The sequence below is a fragment of the Nomascus leucogenys genome, chromosome X, assembly GCF_006542625.1.
Source record: "Nomascus leucogenys isolate Asia chromosome X, Asia_NLE_v1, whole genome shotgun sequence".
NCBI classification, from domain to species: Eukaryota; Metazoa; Chordata; class Mammalia; order Primates; family Hylobatidae; genus Nomascus; species Nomascus leucogenys.
Window position 1 is genome coordinate 8,838,218 of NC_044406.1, and position 22,147 is coordinate 8,860,364.

Sequence of the window (22,147 nt, forward strand, 5' to 3'; positions counted from 1 at the left end):
CAGGAAATCAACATGGCACATGGATACATATGTAACAAACTTGCACATTGTGCACATGTACCCTAAAACCTAAAGTATAATAAAAAAAAAATCATTTAAGTTTAAAAATAAAACAATAAGGTGTTATAATTATGTCCATGTAAGAATTAGCTCTAGCCACACTTCATGTTGCATAACAAATCTTCCCAAAACATGATGGCTCATAACAACTGTTTATTATGGCTCTTAAGTGTTTGGTCAGGCAGTGGTTCTGCTGATCTTGGCCAGGCTTGCTTATGCATCTGCAGTCAGCTACCTGGGCAGTAGATGTAGGATGGCCTCATCTGGGGTGACTCTACTACATGTAGGCCCTCCTCCACATATCTCTTACATCCCTCTAGCAGGCTAGCTCAGACATTTTGCCTTGTAGAGGGAGGAATGCAAGAACAAGCAATAGGACAAGAAAAAATACACAAGTACTTTTTAAGGCCACTACATCCTGCTTTCTCAGTCAAGGGAAGAATTGGGATGATCATTGCATCATCTACCACAGAGGTTAAGTAACTTATTCTTTTAGTTAGGATTTGGGTTAGACTATGTGTAATAGAAGTCCAAAATAACAGTGGAATATTACTATACCATATAGTAGTCCACAGGTAGGCAGTCCAGTCTTATATGCTTGCTGTGCTCGACAAATCCTCCAGGTGCCTGGGCCCTTTTTGTCTCATTGCTCTGCCTTGCTCTCAAGTGGTGTTCTCATCTGCATGGCCTAAGATTGGCCATAACTCCAACCATGTTCCAAAGCAAAGATGGAGATCAGGGAGGGAATAAAAGCATGCACCTCATCTTCCTTAAGAACATGAGTAGAAATCTCAGAATTTCCACTTCTGGTGATGTGAACTAGGTAATAAGGACCAATCCTCCCAATAATGCAGCTTAAAAAGCTATTTGGAGTATTTTTAAAATCTTCTAAAAAGATCAAAGAGCTAATAAGATACTAAGCAATTATTGGGCTGGCTGACATCTTAGACAGGCTGGGAACCCAGAAAAAAATGAGCAAAGACTTGAAACTGCCTTTGCCTTAAGGGCATCTTCAGCTGAGATGTTTAGCTGTCTTTTGGTGACCCCAAGGGATTAGGGGAATAAATATATAAATCCTCTTTAGGCTGGAATCCAAAGGACTGTGCCCTAGAAGTAAAGGTAAACTGAAAGTAAACTAACTCTTGCATCACCTGAATCCCTGCCTTGTAAAAATCTGATTTTCCATCAGAAAATATCAAATCTGAAACTTGGATCAAGATGGTACTAAACTGCAAGCACTAGTCTCAGACACTTAGCAGACATGAACATAACTAAGAAAATGTCACCTTAGTCTTCAAATTATTTCTATAAATAATATTTCTAATATTATGTCCAGGACACAATCAAAGGCAACTGGACACACAAGTAGACAAGACCATACAAGCAAGAACCACCAAAAACAACAGACAATAGAAATAGACCTGCAGACTATAATGATTAGAATACTCAGATACAGACTGCAAAACAACAAAGATCACCAGTGTTGTAGAATATAAAAACAAATTTTAAGTAAATTGGCAGGGAACTGGAAAATATAAAACTTGACACAGAAATTTTGTAAAAGTGCCAAATAGAAATTTTTGATTTGAAAAATATAACAATAGAAAATAACAAAATTAACAGCAGATTCAGAGTAAGCTAAAAGAAATAGTTCAAAACGAAGCACAGAAAGCCAAATAATAAAATATTTAGAATGGCAGGGAGACAGAGATAGTGATAAAGTTTAATATCTGTTTAATTGGAATCTCAGAAATAGAAAAGAGAAAGAGAGATTGGGAGATAAGAAATTCTGAAGAGATGAAGGCTGAGAAGTTTTCAGAAATGATTAAAGACATTAATACACAGAAGCCACTGGATTCCAAGCAAGTTAAAAAAAATCCACATATAAATACACCCTACTAAATAGCAGAAAAAATTAATCATATTACTTTTGTTGTCATTGGCCAGATCTTGGTCATATAGGTACAACTACCTGCAGGAGAAGTTGGGAAATGTAGTTTTTTATTCTATGATTTATTCAGAGCTATATGCACCCACAAATATTGAGAATGTTATTACCATAAGTGAGAAGTGAAGCAGTGACATTGACATTGATAACTTTCTAAGGTCACACAACTAATAAGTGGCAGATTGGATATTTGAGTCATCATGGCCTGACTCCACAGCTTGTGCTGTCAGCCACTATGCTATACATGTGTGTAGAAGACTATGTGTGGTCCAAGGTTCAAGTTTTCAACCATTGATCAGAAATTACCATAGTGTATTGATTAAGCAAAAAGTTTATATAAAGCACATTAGCAACAAGATAACCACACCAGGGTCATAAAAACACTAGCTCATGCTAGTAGAAAGCTATTTCTTCTCAAACATTTTAATGTTGTTTGTGGTCATTAAGAATACACTACTACCAATCACACAAGGTCTGAAAGTGCACAATAGGCTGGAAACATGCCAATTTCAAGAGGGTTAAATTTGCATTGATAACTTTAGGCATTTGATTAATTTCTACAGGTGCAGTGAACAAGCTTTTAGTCTCTTCACGAGTTAACTTTTTAGGCTGCAAAATGAAAGTTCCAAGAATGGAAGTAGTAGGAGAAGGGATGAAAAATTGATTCTTGTTTTTCAACATCTAAAGCCTTTTTTTTTTTTTTTTCCCAAATGTGAACTCAGGTGCATACCAAATAGAATTGGGCATTTTGTTAAGTAGCTGTAAGCCAGGGCCCATAGAAAACCTATGGCCCGTGGGCCAAATCCCTCTTGCCATCTATTAATATTTTTGTTAATAAAGTTTTATTGGTGCACAACCACAGCTCTTCATTTATATATTTTCTATGTCTTCTTTTGCCCTAAAGTAGAAGAATTGAGAAATTGTGACAGAAACCACAGGACTTACAAAACCTAAAGTACTGACTTTCTGGTCCTTCTCAGAAAAAAAGTTGGCTGATCCCTGCTCTAAGCCAATGGTGATTTCAGCATACTGGGAAAGATAAATTCATCTTCATATTCAGCCTCATTATGAAGGAATATATGAGGTCTCTTATCTCCTCTTGGCCTTCTTTATTTTCAGGTGGGATATTTTTTAGTATGTGAAACCACCTCATGTTTAGTGAACCCCATGAGTTGAACTTGACAATTTTGGATGTGGTTTTTAATAAACAAGCATTTCATAAACTCTCAGTTTCTAGTTTGCTTATTTTTTATTGAATTAAATCATTTTCAAATTGAATTTGGTCAAGCAGCTTGATAAGTGTAGGCAAAACAAAACTTTCCTATACAACAAGAACTCGGTCCCCTAAAAGGTCTTTTGGTATAGGTTTCTCAAAAGAAAGGGTGTCATTTTCTCTGCAAGGGATGATTGAACACCAAAGATATGTTTTTCTAAGGTCAGACCATAAGGAATCATAAAATCAATATTGCTAACATTTATGGATTTGATCTCCTTCGTTTTTGGGAATACACGACTTCTTGATTTTTTGAAAGAGGTTTACAAAATGGTGCAGAAAGCTTCTGGGACATGAATAAAATATAGATTTTTTTATAATTTTAGTGTAAACAAATTCCAAACATATGGATTAGATTTCCTTTTAAAAATAAAGGGTTTTAGTATTTAATGGGAAAAGCGATTTGCAAAATATGCTTTGGATTTTGTCAAAACCAAATCATTCAAAATGTGCAATTAACTCTAAATGAAACCAAATTCAACTGTCCCTGGTTTAAATGACTAAAAAAGACATCTCTCATTGCTGTTCATGCCTTTTGCTTCCCAAGTCTCGAAAGGGAAGTCAGAATGTGCTGTGAAATGTACTGTTCTCCATAAAGTCATGCAGCAAAATGTAGTTTTGCAGAAGAGTGTTTCCCGGGGGAATATGTGTGACCTTCTCAAGTGTAAATCTATTTTGACTAGTTATGATGTTAAGAAGAATTATAGAGAGGAACTGACGTGTTTCCTGGTATGGAATCAAGTCGTTAATTTCTACTGGCTATGAAATACTTATTTTTGTCCTGAGAACTAAATAATCTGACAAAAGCCTTCTACATGTTAATGACCTTTTGTATTTGTAATGAGAGCAGTATAGTGGTAATAAATGCACCATTAAAAAATACATTAGGTTTTTTAAGGTTTTCTCTTAGATCACATTCATTTGCAGAAACAAACATTGCTGTTTTAAAACCAAGTGGGACTGACTAATTGTTAGGATTATACACCAAGGAATACTTTCCTAGTTGCAATTTCCAGTTTTTCTCAGTCGTAGAAATCAAACTGATTGTGGAGTAGGCACAAACCCAGACTGGGAGCCTTGTATCAATGAGTCTGTGCTCTGCTCTTAAAATAATACATGGGCCTCCTTAGTGGAAACATAAAATTATGAATTAGGAGTGTTTTGGAATATGCAAGTAATTCTCATGTGAATTTAAATTTTAAATGAAAGTTATGTTAGGAGAAGATCTATAAGCCATTTGCAAAGAATTGAAGATGGTAATTGAAGAGTACATTATAGTGATGCAAATAAATTTTTAGTTCTGGCAGAACGGGGAAACAAAAGGGCATTATTTAAATATTGAAATCTAGGAGCATAATTAGAACAGATGCAAGCCCACTATATACACAGAAGAAAAAACAATATAAATAAATACTCGTGACAGAGAGGAGGAAAATGATAGAAAAATAAAAAGAGGGAAATAAATGAACACTGCTTGTTTCCCTGCCAGCCTTGTATAACATATTAAAGCATTCATTTTATTGTCTCTCAAGGCATTTCATTTTTCAAAGAACCATCCAGGAATGGGGAATTTTATATTTTTGTATCAATTTCTCCAACTCATGCCACAAAAAGGGCACGATAATAGCAAAACATGTAAACCTGGCATCTCAAAGGTCAACTTCTTTCATGTTTCAATAACATTCTTATTGTATTAGCACTTTTAACAATTCTTCATGCTAGACGTCAATTTTTAAATTGCATGTTTCTTACAAACATCACCCAAGTCCATTAATATTTAGGTTTTGTATTTTCAGTTCTCATCCAAACTGATTTAAATGCAAAACCTACACTCTCGACAGAACAAGGGGCAATAATCACCACTGTTCCTTGTGAATCAAAAGCTTTTGCAGTTCAAGGGATTGGTCCCAGCAGTCACATCATTATTTCTTGAGTTGCCCATTATGTGGTTAAAATTTACATAAATATTAGGCATACTCAGTCCCTTCCCTGTGGCTTTTCCAGAAGGACCACATTCCTGTATATTTATAAGCCGCTTTCAAAGCTTCTTGTTACAACTCGTAGAAAGGAGAAAGAAATATAAAGAAGTCTTAGATTTATATAAATCAGTGCTGTGTTAACAGAATCTTAGGAAGATTTCATAAGTTCATAACCGAACTCTAGAAGGCAGTTGGGGTGACAGTAGCCTTCTCTATCTCTCTTTCTGGAAAATATTGTAGATTTTCCCCCTCTCTGGTCATTATATACTTCTTCCCTTCTGCCTTTACTTTTGGGAGTTACTTTCCCTCCTGACATGACACCTTGCCACCTTCCATCAGAGCTCTCTACTTCTCTAACTTTGCCTCTTAAACTTCCCTCTTGGTTTCCCTCTGTTTTCATTTTATCAGGACTCACTGCTTATTTCTGCTGCCTAGTTTATTCCTCCATTTCTGCTGCTTGCAGAGGTATCAACAAAAAAGTTCACTAAACTGCTTCCATTTCCTCTTGGGCCCACAAGAAGACTCTTGCATGGAGCAGGCCATGGGATGATGTCTGCATGATGGATTTGTGGTCATGGTGCTGTAGCCCCTTCCAGACCTGGCCTCTTGAAAGTCCTACAACATCTTCTACCTCCACCCTCACTTCATGTATAGACCAGTTAGAGAGGATTCAGCAGTGTGGCTCAAGGCTCTCCAGGATTCTGAGGCTGTAGAAGTTAGTGGAACCACAAAATAGAAGGAGCCTGGTTGAAAGAGATCTGGCCAGGAGAGCTATGTGATGAGGACATCTGCACTGGACTCTGTGTCTGCACAAAAACCTTGACTGTGTTAAGCCACTGAGATTTCAGGCTGTTTGTTCTAACAGTTTGCTGCACTCTCGCAGTCATCTCTCTATGACTTTCAAGACTCTTCTCAATAATCATCTCCTCCATGGAGCCTTCCTTCCTATGGGCTTCCAGAGCACCTTGGTTTACTATAAGGGTACACAATTTATTCAATCCTATGAGTTGAAACAAATCTTTTACCTCTTGCTCTCCTACCTTGAAGATAGCAACTTTGTATTCTAGCGCTCACTGCTGTGTCTGGCACAGAACAAAAAGATGCTCAACAAATCTCAATGGATTTCCTCCCTTCCTGAAAACAATGCATCACACATGGGAGAATTTCAGGCCCTGTAGCCCTTGGGGATGGAGGGGGTTTGGGTGATAATTGAAGGGGTGTGTGTGTGTGTGTATGTGGTGGGGTGGTCAGCCGTATGTGTGTGTGTGTGTGTGTGTGTGTGTGTGAGTGTGATGGGGTGGTCAGCCATGTGTCCCTCAATATAATCACCTTCTCTTTATTACACAAGGAATACTTTGTTTGTCATCATTCACTTTCTAGAGAGTATAAAGGCAAGTTTATGTAATAGAATGACTGTAATTCATTCAACAAGTATTTATCTTTGCTCAGGCACTGTTCTTGATACTAAGGGAAAAGGAGTGAAGATGACAGACTAGATCCCTGTCCTCTAGGGCTGGCTTCCTGGGTAAACAACTCAATGGTGGGATTTTGCTATGATTATGAGGCTTTGCTCCCATTTCTCCAATACCTTGCCCACCTCATTTGTTTCTCAGGCATGTGTTTCGATTCTGTTCTTGCTGTAGATTCCTTGGTTTCTCTCCCTTTGGATGGGAATTCTTAACTGAGGCCATATGACCCGACAGGAAACATTTGGCAATGATTAGAGACACTTTTGGTTGTAGCGAGTGAGGAAAGGGGTGCTTCTGGATGCTGCTACACTTCTTACAAAGCATGGGGCATCCCCTCTGCCTGTTCCAGTCCCTTCAGCCTGGAGGAGGGCCAGGGCTCTTCACCACTGACTGGAAAGTCATCCTTTGGGTTCTAAAGAACTGCCTTCTAGGCAGTGCCACCAACAAGACCATTCCGTTCTGGGCAGCCAAATAATGATTTCTTTTTATGGTGCTTCTTGATTCTTTAATACACACCTTAGCCCAGCAGCAAAGGATAGGACCACATATGAGTTATACTGTCTTAGTCTCTTTTGTGTTGCTATAAAAGAATATCTGAGACTGGGTTATTTATAAATAAAAGAGGTTTATTTAGCTCACAATCCCACATACTGAGAAGTTCAAGGGCATGGCTCTGGCTTCTGGTAAGGGCTTTGTTTTTTTTTTTTTTTTTTTTCAGTGTCACAACATGACAGAGAAGGTCAAAAAGGAATTAGACATGTACAAAAAGGGGAAAACCTGATGGGTGTCCTGGCTTTATGATGACCCATTCTCCTGGGAATTAGTTCATACCCATGAGAACTAATCCAGCCTTAGGAGAATGAGAACTCACTCACCATTTTGAGACTGGCACCGAGCCGTTCATGAGGGATCCACCCCTATGACCCAAATACTTCCCATGAGGCCCAGCTTCCAACACCACTACACTGGGGATCAAATTTTAACATGACTTTTAGTGGGGACAAACAAACCATATCCAAACTATAGCATATACTTAACCCTCCATCCTAGCTCACAACATCTAGAACAATGGACCTTTGGGTACCCATTTCTAGACAGAAAGCCAATCACAAACACACAGAGAGAGTGGCAAGAAAAAGTATTCACTTTTTAAATGAGTGGCTTTGTAGTTAAGGTTATTAGATAAAATGCAGACCCCTACTTGAATTTCACATAAACAATAAATAGTTTTCTAGTGTATGTCCCATTTAATTGTAGGATGCTAGCAATGCTATAAGGCAATACTTGAGACATATGTTGTAAGTTGTTCATTATTAGAAATTATCCATTATTAGAAATTCAAATTTAACTGGACATCCTGTTTTTGTTGTTGTCATTTTTGAGTGTGTGGTTTTGTTTGTTTGTTTCTTGGCTAAATCTGGCAACTCTATTTTCCATACATTCAAGGTAGCATCAGATATGCATCTCTGAGTTCCTTCTCCCTCTGGTGGCTCCTTCCCACTTTTCTCTTCCTTGCCTATGACTTCCTCACCACTCCTTTGAAAACAAGTGCAAACTGTTGCCTTGCATCACTCTCAGACACTCCCCTGAGTAACTCTAACACATTTTTAAAAACCTCTTTCCACCAAAAGTAGATAAGAATGAGGAGTGGTTGTGAGGTAGGCATTGGAAACCTTATTCTGAAAAACACTACATTAGGAAAATGAAATGGATTGAAACTGAATGCAAACATGTTACTATTTGAATCAAACCTGATTCTTAGAAAGTTCTGTTCTACAACAAATATGAATAAGAAAATAATTGAATTCTTCATGCCATTCCTTTGTATATAAAACTGTCCTGGGGCATGCAGTATCTGACTTAATTTACTAATTGAATTATATAATTTTTCAAAAATATTAACTCAAAGAATGTGGGAGAAATAAGTGTGGACAAAAAGATGGGAAAAAGAAATCTGGGGAAAGTAAAAATTTTTATAGCAAAAAAGAAGTCTTGAGCAGTAAATGCCGCAAAGAAAGCTTGGTACTGTACTTGAAGGGAATTATTTGTAAGAAGTATAAAATGAATTTAGAGGAATCTGCAATGTTTTTCTTTCAAATGAATGTAAATAGGTCATTGCATTCAATAAATGTTTGTTGAACTGAATTAAAGAGTCTCCATCTTCAAGGAGGATTAAAAAAAGAAATTTCAACAAAACTTTAAGGAACATTTAAAAGAGGAAAAACAATACAGGTGGAAAAATTAAATTATAAGACTTGTGCAACCCCTGTAACTAGACAATGAACTGTAGCAGATATAATACCGGCAATAGGGGAGGGTATCTTTGAATAGGTACAAGCAATTAGTATTAGATGTTGAGAATAAAAAGAGATTGGAGGGAAGCTGCCAAGCATGTCTTCATGAAAGATTTGGGACTAGAGTTGAGCCTAGAAGGATGGACAAGAAGAAGGGCATTTTGGATAAGAAAGCCACACTTGCAGTGGGACAAAGATGGGATTTTGCTACAGTGGTGAGACTAGGCAAATTGTCATGGGAGGTTTAGACAAGAGAACAATCAGGTGAAATTTAAAGATAAATAAGGGGCAGACTGTGAATGCACTAGATCCCAAGGCTAAAACTTAGGGCTACTTATCACTTAAACACAGATTCAGACCAGGTTGGAATGTTTGACACCCACTGAAAAAAACACAATTTTTTAAAAACAAATGACTTCCTCAAATCAGTCCCAGATAAGATGGGAAACAAGATGATATGGGATTTGGGGGAACCCAGAGAGGCAGAATTGGCTTGTTAATGGCAGCTGTTTCAACAATTAAAATTAAGTTCAGCACAATGATTCAATTTAGTTTAACAAAATCATGTCTTACATTTCATCTTTTAATAGTTTCCACTCCTCCAGTGAGCCAGGAGAGTTTGGTTTTGGTATAAATCACTGCCAATCTTGTTTAGTCAACATTAAGACAACAAACCAGAAGGAGAATGGCCACTCTTGCTGTCCTGATAAAATAATCAAGTGCCTAATGACTTAATCCCAAGCAACTGGAAGAAGGAGGACACAGCCGACTCATCCATTGAAATTGATAATTTTTATTGTTGGGCTAAACCTTCTTTCCCAAATAGGTCAACAACATTTTGAAATCTCATTAAAACAAACAAAATCCCTCTTTCAGTTAACTCCATCTCTCTGAAAGTTTTGTTTTATAAAAAGGCTGTTTTATTGTACAGGTGGATTTTATTCTATAGATGCTTGCTCCGGAACAGAGGAACCCCCCTCTCTTCGTTGTCTGTTAGAGACAAAGGACCGCTGCTGACACAGTGATCTATTATGCAGCAATGGATTAGAGCCTGTATTCTCTAGTCACAGGTGTTTTCACAGAGGCAAGGTTTTTGGTCTAAAGGCATCTTTGTTCTCAGATTTACCTTCTGGGTTCCTTTAAAGAAAACCTGCTTTATGAAACAAAATAAAAGCAAAGACATTGGCAGATAAGGGTCTGATACCATCTTCAGAACCATGAAATGACTAGAGTAGGAAAAATGGGATACATTATTTTGATCGTCACCAAAGGATTTGAGCTTTGGCTAAGAGTTCTTTGTCTACTTTTTTGGGCGAATTTGGGGAAAACCAAAGTCCCTTGGTTCTTATATTTCCATCACTGTTTGGAATGTTCAGATGCAAAGGCTCATTCTCTCAGATAAATGATAGAATGGCTTTAGGTGGCCAAGCCCCATGTGCTGAGTTGCAGGCAAGGGTGGAGCTGAGGAATCAATGACAAATGATTCTATCAATAAAGTTCAAGACAGTGTGACATTCTTTTTGTGGTGGACTCAATATATTAATAGAACTTCTTGTTGTTTTGTTGTTGGTGGTGGTGTTCCTGGGGATGGAAAGCAATTTAGAGCTCTGTTTGAAAAAGTTGTCTTCAACTTGCTCAAAAATAGATCAGGAAGATTAAGAAGAGAAACAGAATGTAAATCTACACATACAAAGAGCAATAAAAATGAAACCAGTCATCTTTACTGTGATATTGTGAAATATACATTTGGCCTTTGTTTTGTTTCCTTACAGCTCTTAAAACCCTAAAAATCTCCAGCGTGATGAGTGTCTTTTGTAGGCTAATTAGCTGACTGATGGCTGGGGTCCCCTAAATAGCTTCAGGCTGGGGGCTGGTCACAGGAAAGGTCAGCATGACTAGAGGGTTGGATGGAACTTTCAGCCCCACCCCTCAACCTGGGAGGATGTAGGAGCAATAGGAGGGAGAGGGGCTGAAATTGAGTTGATTACCAATGCCCAACGATTTAATCAATCATGCCAACATAATAAAGCTTCCATAAAAATCCAAAAGGACTGGCTCAGGCAAGGTAAGTGAACACATCTACATGCTGGAAGGGTGGCACACCCCAACTCCATGGGGACAGAACCCTTTCAGACCTTGCCCTATGTATCTCTTCATCTGGCTATTCGTCTGTGTCCTTTATTAATAAACTGGTAAACGAAACTAGTAGTTCCTTGAGTTCTGTGAGCTGTTCTAGCAAATTAATCAAGCCCAAGGAAGGGGTTATGGGAGCCTCCATTTATAGCTGGTAGGTCAAAAGTCCACGCTACAACCTGTGTGTGCTACTGGCATCTGAAGTGGGGGACAATTTTGTGGGACTGTGGGATCTGATGCTATCTCTAGGAAGATCATGTCAAAATTGAATCAAATTAGAGGATACCTAACTGGTGTCCATTGGAGATTTGGCTGAAAAATTGCTTTGAGTGTGGGGTAAAAAAACCCCATACTTCTGGTGTCAGAAGTGCTGAGTGACTATGTGAGAGTGCAGAGAGGGAAGAACACTTTGTTTTTTCCTATATTACTACATTTACAAATGTAACTAATCTCTTTTCAGAGTTGGATTCTATTTTTTTCCATTAGAAAAAAAAGGAAAACCCAAATTTTTGAAAAAGTTATTTTTTCCAAAATAAAAGAAAATAGTCAAAAGGGAACATTTCAACTTAATATGATGGAATTGATATTCTGGAATTTCCAAGGCTAGAACACAAGAAGCCTTGCCAAGTCGTCTTAAAACTCTTGCTCTGAGGGAAGAATGCCACCATGTGAGGAAGCCGAAGCTAGCCACATGGGGAAACTGCATGGAGAGAGATGCCTGACCAACCCCAGCAATCCCAGCCATCCCAGACACCACACATATGACTGCAAAGGCTTCAGATGACCCCAGCCTCAAGATCACCAGACAACTACCATCTGAGACTGAGCAAGAACCATCAGCTGAACCTAGTCCATCCACAGAACCACAGGGATAATAATACATGCTTTTAAACCCACTGTGTTGGAGTGGTTTTTCATGCAGCAATAGAAAATCGGAGCAGTCCTTGAAAATAACTTCAAAACATGGACTTGATGGTAACCAGAGAAGGTGATACAGAGGTGGCCGCGAGGCACAGCTTTGCTTCCAGACTTCCTGGAGTTGACTCTATGGGTTCAAATCCTGACCCCACCACATTTGGTAATTAGTTGCCCTCTCAAAACATCAGCTTCCTTGTGGGGTGGGGGTAGAGGGGAGGGATAGCATTAGGAGATATAACTAATGTTAAATGACGAGTTAATGGGTGCAGCACACCAACATGGCACATGTATACATATGTAACAAACCTGCACGTTGTGCACATGTACCCTAAAACTTAAAGTATAATAAAAACAAAACAAAACAAAACAAAAAACAAACATCAGCTTCTTATTTGTAAAGTGTGAATCATGATAATAATAGTCTCTTTGAATGGTGGTTGTGAGGTGCAAAGAAATTCATGTAGAGTGGCTAACGTGGCTTGTTAAAGGGTAAGCACTAAATACATTTCATGTGTTTTTATTATTAACTAAACTGGCCCATAGAAAGTCAAAGGCTTTGGAGGGAAAACAATTTGTTTACTTATTTAGATAAGAGGTTTCTATATTTGGACAATTCATTCTGGTGTTTCCAGTGGGCTGACAGACGCTGTAAAAGAATCACCTCTAAGATGGAAAACGTGGAAAAGGAGCAAGCACATCCAAAGACCATTTTTGGGAAATGATGTACTCTGCCTTACATGGATGAAAAGCTTAATGTTTCTTCTAAAAACCGACCAACAGAGAAGCAAATACAGAAATGAGTCTTAAGGCATCTGTGGCAAAGTTAACTCCACTGGGTGCTGGATAATGTATACTGTACATTCCCGGAATGGTGCTGCCTAGAAAATTTATTATGTGTAACATTTAATAAAGGGAAGAGCTTAACAAAACACCCTGGAGACCTGCGTTCTAATTGAGTATCTGCTTTGATGTCTGACTCAGGGCAAGTCAGTAGAGCTCTGTCTCTTATTTCTAACTACTATAAAACAGAATTATGAGCACATTTGGAGCACCCCCAGACACTAAAAAATAAAGGTGGGTGGGCAGAGCATCTGAAAACATGGATACATAAAAGAGAATGGCCAGAAGGTATGCATGATAATGCTGTTAGCATCAGGACAATGTAGAGTCCCTCTGGGCTTTCAGCAGGGGCAGACTGGGGAAAGAACATGATGATGTCCTAGAGGCATGGACACCTTTCCAGTCTGTCACTTAGTGATATCAGAATGTTCATATCTGCAGAATGAAGTGATATATATGGTATATGCTGTATGATTCATATACCACATAAATGGCATATACCATATGGTCCATACACCATATCCAGGCATATGGACACTGGGGTATCATTTAGAAAACTCCAATTGAAATCATACCAACCTGGCTCTGATCAAATTCAAGCCTTTCAAATCATTGGAGCCTGTGGTTGACACCTTCTATATGTCTTTGAAAATTCACTCCGTAATAATGAGAAGGTGTCAACTGCAGAGACCATTAGTCATGTTTCACAGGGAGGGCTCCCTTCCACTTTGACACAACTGTCATTCTGAACATGGCAAATGTTTACTTTTCTCTAGTATTTGTATTTAGATTCTTATCTTCTATCTCTTGGTTTGTTGTCTAAGTCACCTTGTTAGCATCATAAGTCTTCCCAAGTTTGGCACATTCTTTTGTAGAGTTCTAAGAAGCACCCCTCTGCCGAAATCATATGTGAATTTAGAGGACCCCAGATCAGCTGATGTGGAGCTGGAGTAAATAAAAGGCACTTTCATTTAAATATCTTATGGAGAAAGTCATTGGAACCCCAAGTGGCCTCCGAGACTATTAAATAAACCCAGAAACTGGAAGGTCACCGAAGGCAGGTCTAAGTGCTTCGTGTTGTTCGCTGCAGAAACTCCAGCACCCAGGATAGTGCCCGGCATACAGTATCTGCTCCATTAATACTTGTTGAAAGGATGGTGACTTAAGATGTGTTAGGCCAGAGAAGCAGCAGTTTTGGTGGCAGATGGAGATGTTAAGGATGTGTGAACATCCAAGGATCTTATTTCAGAAACAACAAAGGACCAAAGAAGACAAGACAGGAGCTTCCATAGGGTCTCTGCCTTGGCCTTTGGGATAGGGAAGGGAGACCCTAAAGCAAAGAAATTATGTGGACAGACTCCCGGGGAACTGCCTGGTAAAAGTTCTGGTGTTTTGAAAAGAGAGTTTCAACCTGAAGTAAGGAAAGAAAGAGTATTGCTTCTTCTGAAAAAGGAGCAGTTCCCAGGATGACCTTGGGTGTGGGAGCCCATGACCGCCCATGACTGATATATGTTACACTGAGCCCAGTGGAAAAACAAGACCCATCTGAGACTCCACAGAGCAGTAAAGGAATCTTTGTTTCCTAAATGATTGACTTAGAATGCAAGCTAGGAATGAAGTTACTAATAAGAGAAGACAGGCAGAGGACCTTATTGTTGGGCCACACTTGTTTGGGATTGCAGAACCTTATCATGCAAAAAGTGTGAGGCTCTTTATATGGGTTTCAAAATACCATCACCACATCAGATGCTCAATAAACTGTGATAATGTAAATCAGTTACCTAATGGTCTAGTCTAAGAGTTGGCAAACTTTTTCTGTAAAGGCTCAGGTTGTACATATTTTCAGCTTTATGGGTTTCACAGTCTCTGTTGTCACTGCTCAACTCTGCATTGCAGCATGAAAGCAACCATTGATGACACATAAAAGAATTAAGCGAGGCTGTGTTCCAATAAAATTTTATTTATAAAAACAGACAGTGGCCCAGATTTAGTCTATGGGCTGGAGTTTGCTGACCTGTGGTCTAGACTCTTGCTATTCAAAGGGTGCTCCATGGACCAGTTGTTCTAGCATCACCTGGGAGCTTCTTAGAAATGCAGAAACCCAAACTGGGCATGGTGGCTCACACCTGTAATCCCAGCATTTTGGGAGGCCGAGGTGGGTGGATCCCTTGAGGTCAGGAGTTTGAGACCAGCCTGGCCAACAAGGCGAAACCCTGTCTCTACTAACCATACGAAAATTAGCTGGGTATGGTGGTACACACCTGTAGTCCCAGCTACTTAGGGGGCTGAGGCATGAGAATTGCTTGAACCAGGGAGGCAGAAGTTGCAGTGAGCTGAGATGGTGCCACTGCACTCCAGCCTGGACGACAGAATGTCAAAAAAAAAAAAAAAAAAGAGAAAAAGTAATGCAGAATCTCAGATCTCCTGAACTGAATCTGAATTTGAACAGGACCCAGATGATGCATGGGCACATTAAAGTTTGAGCTGCACTGAGCTGAATAGCGTAGGGTTTCATAAGGAAATGATTCCATTTTCCTCCCATCAGGTCCCTCAAATCTACTGTGGTGGGTCTATTTTTCCCATCCTTGTCCCACTGGATCTTCAACAAGCCCCTATTTTTTGTTGTTGTTGTTTCTCCTGGGCATTAGAAATGTCTCATTTTTAGCTATTAATAAGTCCAGTCCAATCTACACTGATATTTTTATATTAAATGCAATTCAAAGGTTCTCGGCTTTCCCATTGCTTAGCTGCATCTTGTGGAAACCTCAGTGAAGTAAAGGGGCAGGGTCTGTTTTCCTCATTTCCATCTTCTACCTTTCTCCTCTCCGGCGGCCTGCAGCTTCTGCCTCCTCCACAGCAGCCAGCTGTATGAAGGAGAGATCAGGGAGCAAAGCTTTCTATTTGTCTTGTGCTTTTACAGGCTAGGGTGTGGGCCCCTTTGGGGCAGCTGTCCAAAAGCTGGCTCTTTCTCATGTGGGATGCTCCTGTGGGATGTGAGATATCAGACTCCTGTGGGACATCAGAATCTTCTCAGCTTCCCAACTCCAGCCATGCTCTCTCTAGCTTCCCTCTGACCATGTGTCCCTCATGAATATTTTGTGTTGGGGTCACCTGGCTCTGGCAGGCATGTCTTTGGGCAGGTCACACTAGCCCAGCCACCTTCAGCATTACTCTCTTAGCCTCAGACAAAGTCAGCCCCTTTACCTGGCAAGCTTTGGTGGTGTGGGCTGTGACGATCCCAGCTTCTGACTTCTCTTGGCCATCATTGGTAAGAGCAGCCAGTACTTCATCTTTAAACTTGCTCAGACAAGAGTCAGGCCCCAGTCTCTGTGGCCCAATGCTGGGACACGGGGAGGATCAGAGGTCCCTGAGGCTGTCTTGTACCCCTGCAGGAGGTAGAGGAAGCACTCAACACTCTCCTGAAAAGGAGGAGAACAAACTCACGACCGTTGTTTCCTCTGTTCATGCCAACCTCTTTCCTCTGTGCCCGGGCTCCCCTCGTATACAGACAGCTAGTAAGTGATGAGTCAGGGTCACAGAGTCAATTTCAAGTCACTTAGCAAATCTTTCATGGAGAGTCTAGTGTCATCTATTGTCTTTAGCTTTGGGTCCCAGCCAAAGTTCCAGACACGGAAATTCCTATACAACAGCTGGTTAAAGTAAATTCACTCCAGTCGCTTTATGCTTAGGAGAACTTTGGCACATAGTTAAGTGACTGGCATCGGTTCACTCGACTAGTAAGGGGAGAGCTGAAGATCTAAACCCCTGACTCCAAGGCTGGGCTCTTCCCCTTCCAAAGCTTATCTTACAGACAATTTCTTCCAATCTTTCTGATTGCTTCAAAGAAGCAAACGAAGCCAGAGTTAAAACTGAAGTTACTTGATTTTCAGCTAAGTAACTTTGCCATTACACCACCTTTCTACTTTTTGTGGAGCACAAGATCGAGCAACTCTACAGCAATCAGATAAATAAGAGGGAAATTTTAAAATTCAATCACTTAGGAAAATTCTGCCTTTTACATATTTTCTGCATTGAGAAACCAGGGCTAAATTGACAGGAAAAAACATTCGCTGTACGAAAGAAGCAAGTCTCCGAACAGAGTATGTTAAATGAACCCAGCTTTGTTTTAAAAATATACTCACATGCATATAAAAGTGCCTGGAATAGTACATCATGTGTTACCAGTTCTCGTTGGTTTCTAGGAGGTAGTTTATAAGCTTTTCTATATTTTGACCTATTTCATGTTCTTCCATAGTGTTGGAGGTTTATTCTAATGCTCGTGATTTTTATAATATGGAATAAGGCACATATTTATTTTGATAAAATATAGAAAGGAAAGCTATTTGTTTTTAGCTTTTGTTCCTATCAATTTTCCATTATGCATAATTTCAGTGTCAATTTATAAAAGGGAGAGCAATAACCAGCCTTCAGAATTTTGGTAAGTCCTCCTCTTACCTGGAATCTATAGAAAAAGACAACTGTGAATTTGATGAAATATGATTTTCAGGGAAATGGATGATTTCAGAAAAAATGATTTACCAGAAACAAACAGCAGCAACAAAAAAACACAACACTTCAGAGAGAAAAAGTCCTTGGTGTGTTTAGGTAATTTAGTGTTTGTGTTGATTCTGTGATTGGCAGCGGTTTAGGATTAGAATCTTCTATGTATAAAATGAAGCAGGCAGAAGGGTGACCTGCCTTCACCTTTGATCTGGAGAGGTCAAAGTTTAGACTAGGAGGTTTGTTGATTCTCCTGCAGCATTTATTTCTTGGTTTCCTGATGGCCAGTTTGAAAACCACGAACTCAGCCACAAACCCACAAACTCGATTCAAACTGCCATACTGAATGCTTTTAGGTGATCATTCAGCTTGGTCGCTATAATCCCGAGATGGGTGAATGCACCTCCTCCACAAAGCTGCTACTGCTAGCACTCAACCTCCCATCCAAATAGGAAGTGGTTTCCCTTTCCTTTAGGATTCCTCTTCACACACGTGGCTATTTATTTGTGTGTCTTACCTCCCCTGTGATGTAAACTTGAGTTTAATGACTATGTGTTATTAATTACTGGATTCTCCAAATAGCACAGGATCTGGCATAAAACACAGACTCAGTAGCCTTTCTTTAGCAATGTAGTTACTATTTTTCTGCCAGCCATGCAGGCACAGAGTTTAGACAGTTGTATGGTTCCACAGGCTTGATTTGAAAAGCAGCACTCCCCTCCCCATCTCCCCACAGCTTGTTTTCTATTGCCCACAGGCCACTCCCTTAACTGACTATTTTGAAATCCATCTTCATGCTTCTAGGTAACATGCTTATATCACCACTTCCTAATTTTCCCCTTTGTGCATTATCCATCAGCTTCCCATTTTGAAGGTTGAGGATAGAGCTCTCTTCATGTCACCACCTCACTGCCCCCACCACCCACACGCATACCTCCTGTCCTCCCATCCTCGAAATATAGTCATTCTGTAACTATGGTCAGATCACCATTCAGACTATATGATCGTGAGAAGGCAATGCTGTTGACAATTGAGCCCGCCCAACTGTTCATTCTCTCTGGAGATGGAAATGATCTTTTTGTTTTCCTAGTTGGCTTAGTTTTCTATGCACGTATCAGATGTGTTCTCAAACACTACCCTGGCTACCTATCTCTCTTCTCATCATATTCAAACACATTGGGAGTTCTATCCGTTTCATCTTCTTGGGAAAATCTCTCCCAAAGCTTCAGCCAGCTTTGTCCCTCCACCACCCTGATGTATCCCTTCCTCAGTGTTGTGATTTTCTCAGCCCCTGGCCCTGGATCTCCTATTTCCTCTCCTTCTTTCCCATTTACTCTTTGTTAGGTAGAGTGCATCCCCGATTGATTCCTGGGAATAAGTGCATGGGTTGTAAATTTTTTGATACATCATATGGCTGAAAATGTCTTTGCTATTTATCCATAGCTTTGTCATGGTATGGAATGCCGTGCTGGCTGTCATTTCCTTCAGAAATTTGAAGGCATTACTTCAGTTTCTTTTAGCTCTGCTGTTGCTATTGAAACATCCAATGCCATTCTGATTCCTGATCCTTTGAATGGAATTGTTCCCCCCTCACACCTTCACTCTGAATACTTTGATGATCTTCTCTTTTTTTTGTTTTTTGACACGGAGTTTCACTCTGTCCCCAGGCTGGAGTGCAGTGGCACCATCTCGGCTCGCTGCAACCTCTGCTGCCTCCCAGGTTCAAGCAATTCTCCTGCCTCAGCCTCCCGAGTAGCTGGGACTACAAGTACGCACCACCACGCCCAGCTAATTTTTGTATTTTTAGTAGAGACGAGGTTTCACCATGTTGGCCAGGATGGTCTCAATCTCTTGACCTCGTGATCCACCCGCCTTGGCCTCCCAAAGTGCTGGGATTACAGGCATGAGCCACTGCGCCCGGCCGATGATCTTCTCTTGGTGCTTAATGGTCTTGCATTTCATGATGAGATATCTTTGTGTGTATCTGTGGTCAAGCATTGTACTAGATGAACTGTGGGGAACGCTTTCAAATTGAAAAACCATGCCTCTCATTTCTGGGAAATTTTCTTGGATTGCTTATTTGATAATTTCCAACTCCCTGTTTTAACTGCTCTATACTTTGCAACCCCTATTTTTTGAATTTTGTGTCTCTGGACTGTCCTTTCCCTTAAAAAATATTTTTTTCTTCTCCTATTTTCCTTATCTTTATCTTTCAAGGCTACCTCATGACAGATTTCCTCAACTATCCTTCCAATACATCAAGTCTTTCATTTCTGCTATTATATTTTTAATTCCTAATGGCTGTTATTTTTATTCTCCAAGTGTTCCCTTTTTCACAGCATCTGTCCTTATTTCATGCATGTGATATCATGTTATTTCTCCAAGGATATTAATATCTTTTGAACTTTTCTTCTTGCATAGCATCTTTTTGCTCCAAATTGCTTTTGTAAAGTTCTCTTTTATAGTACATGTCACCTCCCCACCTCCCTCACACGTTTGGTGATCCTTGAGTGCTTGTGTGTAAGAATGGGGCACTAAAACTGACAGGAAGCTCTGAACACATGGGTGGAGTAGTTTTCTGTGGGCTTCCCTTTAGAGAGATATGGTTGGCCTGTTTCATTGGGAGCCTTCTGATGTCAGTCTCTTAGATGTATTTCTCTCAAGCTGGTAGGATTCTTCCGAGAGGACTCCCACCCTCCTATTTGGTAGAAGTATGCTAAGGTACCAGCATTGTGGGAGCTGAGTGGAGGAAGCTGGCAGAAGTAGTGTTGGTGTCTCAGTATGTACAAGACATGTATTTATTAATTTCACTCTTTTCAATATGGAATCCTCTCCCTAACCTAGAGTTTCTGAACCTTAGCACTACTGACCTTTTGGACAGTATGACAGTTGTGTGTGGCTGTGCTGTGCATCATTAGGATGTTACCAATATCCCTGGCCCCTACCCACTAGATGCCAGTAGCATTCATTACCCCACTTATGACAGCCAAAAATGTCTCCAGACATTGGCAAATGTTCCCTGTGGGGCAAACTCACCCTGGGTGGAGAAGCACTGCCCTAACTCCACCGTGTGTTTCCAAGATGAGAGACTCTCTGTTTGTCCCTTTCCTAAGAATAAACATCTGTTTCTCTTCTGGGTTTGGTGGACATTAGATCTTTAGTTGCTTAGAGGACCTGGAGACTTAACTGTTTCTTCAGTAAATATTCCACTAACCCTTCTATTGTTAGATCCCCATTTGCGCTCCCCCTCTCCCCGCCATGCAGTACCTGGGCCAATCAATTCCTGAGCCTCTGGAGGTTCCATAATACTAGGTTTTTCCCTTGGCTTTCTGCATTGCTGATTGAGGTTCCTGCTTTCTTGGGCCTGCTAAATCAATTAGCATATCCATCTGCTCACCAGCTGCTGAAATTTTGTTCTTATTATCTCCTCTCTTTTTCTTTGTTGTCCTGAATTTCTGCCTTTTGTTTTGCAAATGTCTTTACAGTCATGGGAGTTAAGTAAGGGATTTCAGGAAAGGTAAGAGTACACATGTGTATTCTAATTCACTGTCTTTAATGGGAAGTGGAGTCTGTCATTTTCAAGTTGTAGAAATGTAGTCTATAATATAATTTTTTAGGGAGGAGGCAGCAGGGAGAGAGAGCTGTCCTATTTAAGGATTCCTCCAACAGGAAGGAGCAGTGGCTACTAATTGCGTTCAGCCCACCATGTTTAAGTGCTAGTGCTGACTCAAAGGATATGTATTGAAGGAATGGATGAATGAATGTTGGTTATTTTGCATAATAGTTTTGTACTAGCTTAAGTAATTTAAAGTCAGCCTATTAAATACTCCCAAGATCACCCAGTGTGTCATGTTTCCACCAAATTATGCGAACAGCATACAAAGCACTTAAAAGTGGAGTAGAGACAGAGAAAACACCAATTACTTGGCTTCCACTTTGCCTCCCTGATAGGACTCTTTAATACATGAACTTCTCTTTCCTTTAGAATGTGGCTTAGAATGGTGTGGTACTAATCCCCTCATGTGTTCCATAATTGGGTTTTGAGGGTCTGTCCTCATCTTTCCTGTCTGAGAAAAGCAGAGAAGAACTGGGTCTCAGGAGAACATGTGAATATAGTGGATGTGACACATCAATTCCAGTTGCATTGGCTTCAGACCTTTCCTTGCTCTCCATGCCCCACCCCCACCTCCTGTCTATTCCAAAGACGGTAGGGAGTTTTTCACTGGCCCCTCCCTTCCACCGCTCCAGATTCTGTCCTCTCATTGGTTTATTTTCCCTTCAGGCCAGGCAGTGGGTGGAAGGATGAGTCTTTTTACTGTGGCTCAGCTGCTTTATCTAACTCAGGGAAACAAAACCAGCAAATCAGAGCAGTCTTCTGACTAGCTTATACTGACTGGTACAAATTTATCACTGATGTGGGATACACTTTACTGCCAAAACACGCTCACTGCCTGAATCTTAAATATGATTACTTTGACTTCTTAACCTCTCTTCTTCCAAAAAAGAGAATCAAAATAATACTTTGTAGGAAAATTGCTGATACAAACTTTCTTCATCCTTTGAGATTAGATCATCCCAAACAGAACTTTGAGTAGCCTCCTATTAATCTTTTTGTACAATATATCTCACATGATTGTGGCTTAAGTAATGTAAATATTATGGAAGTTGTTAGTGCCAAATATTATGAAAGTTATTTCTAATATTAGAATATTAGAAATTTCTAATTCCCTTCT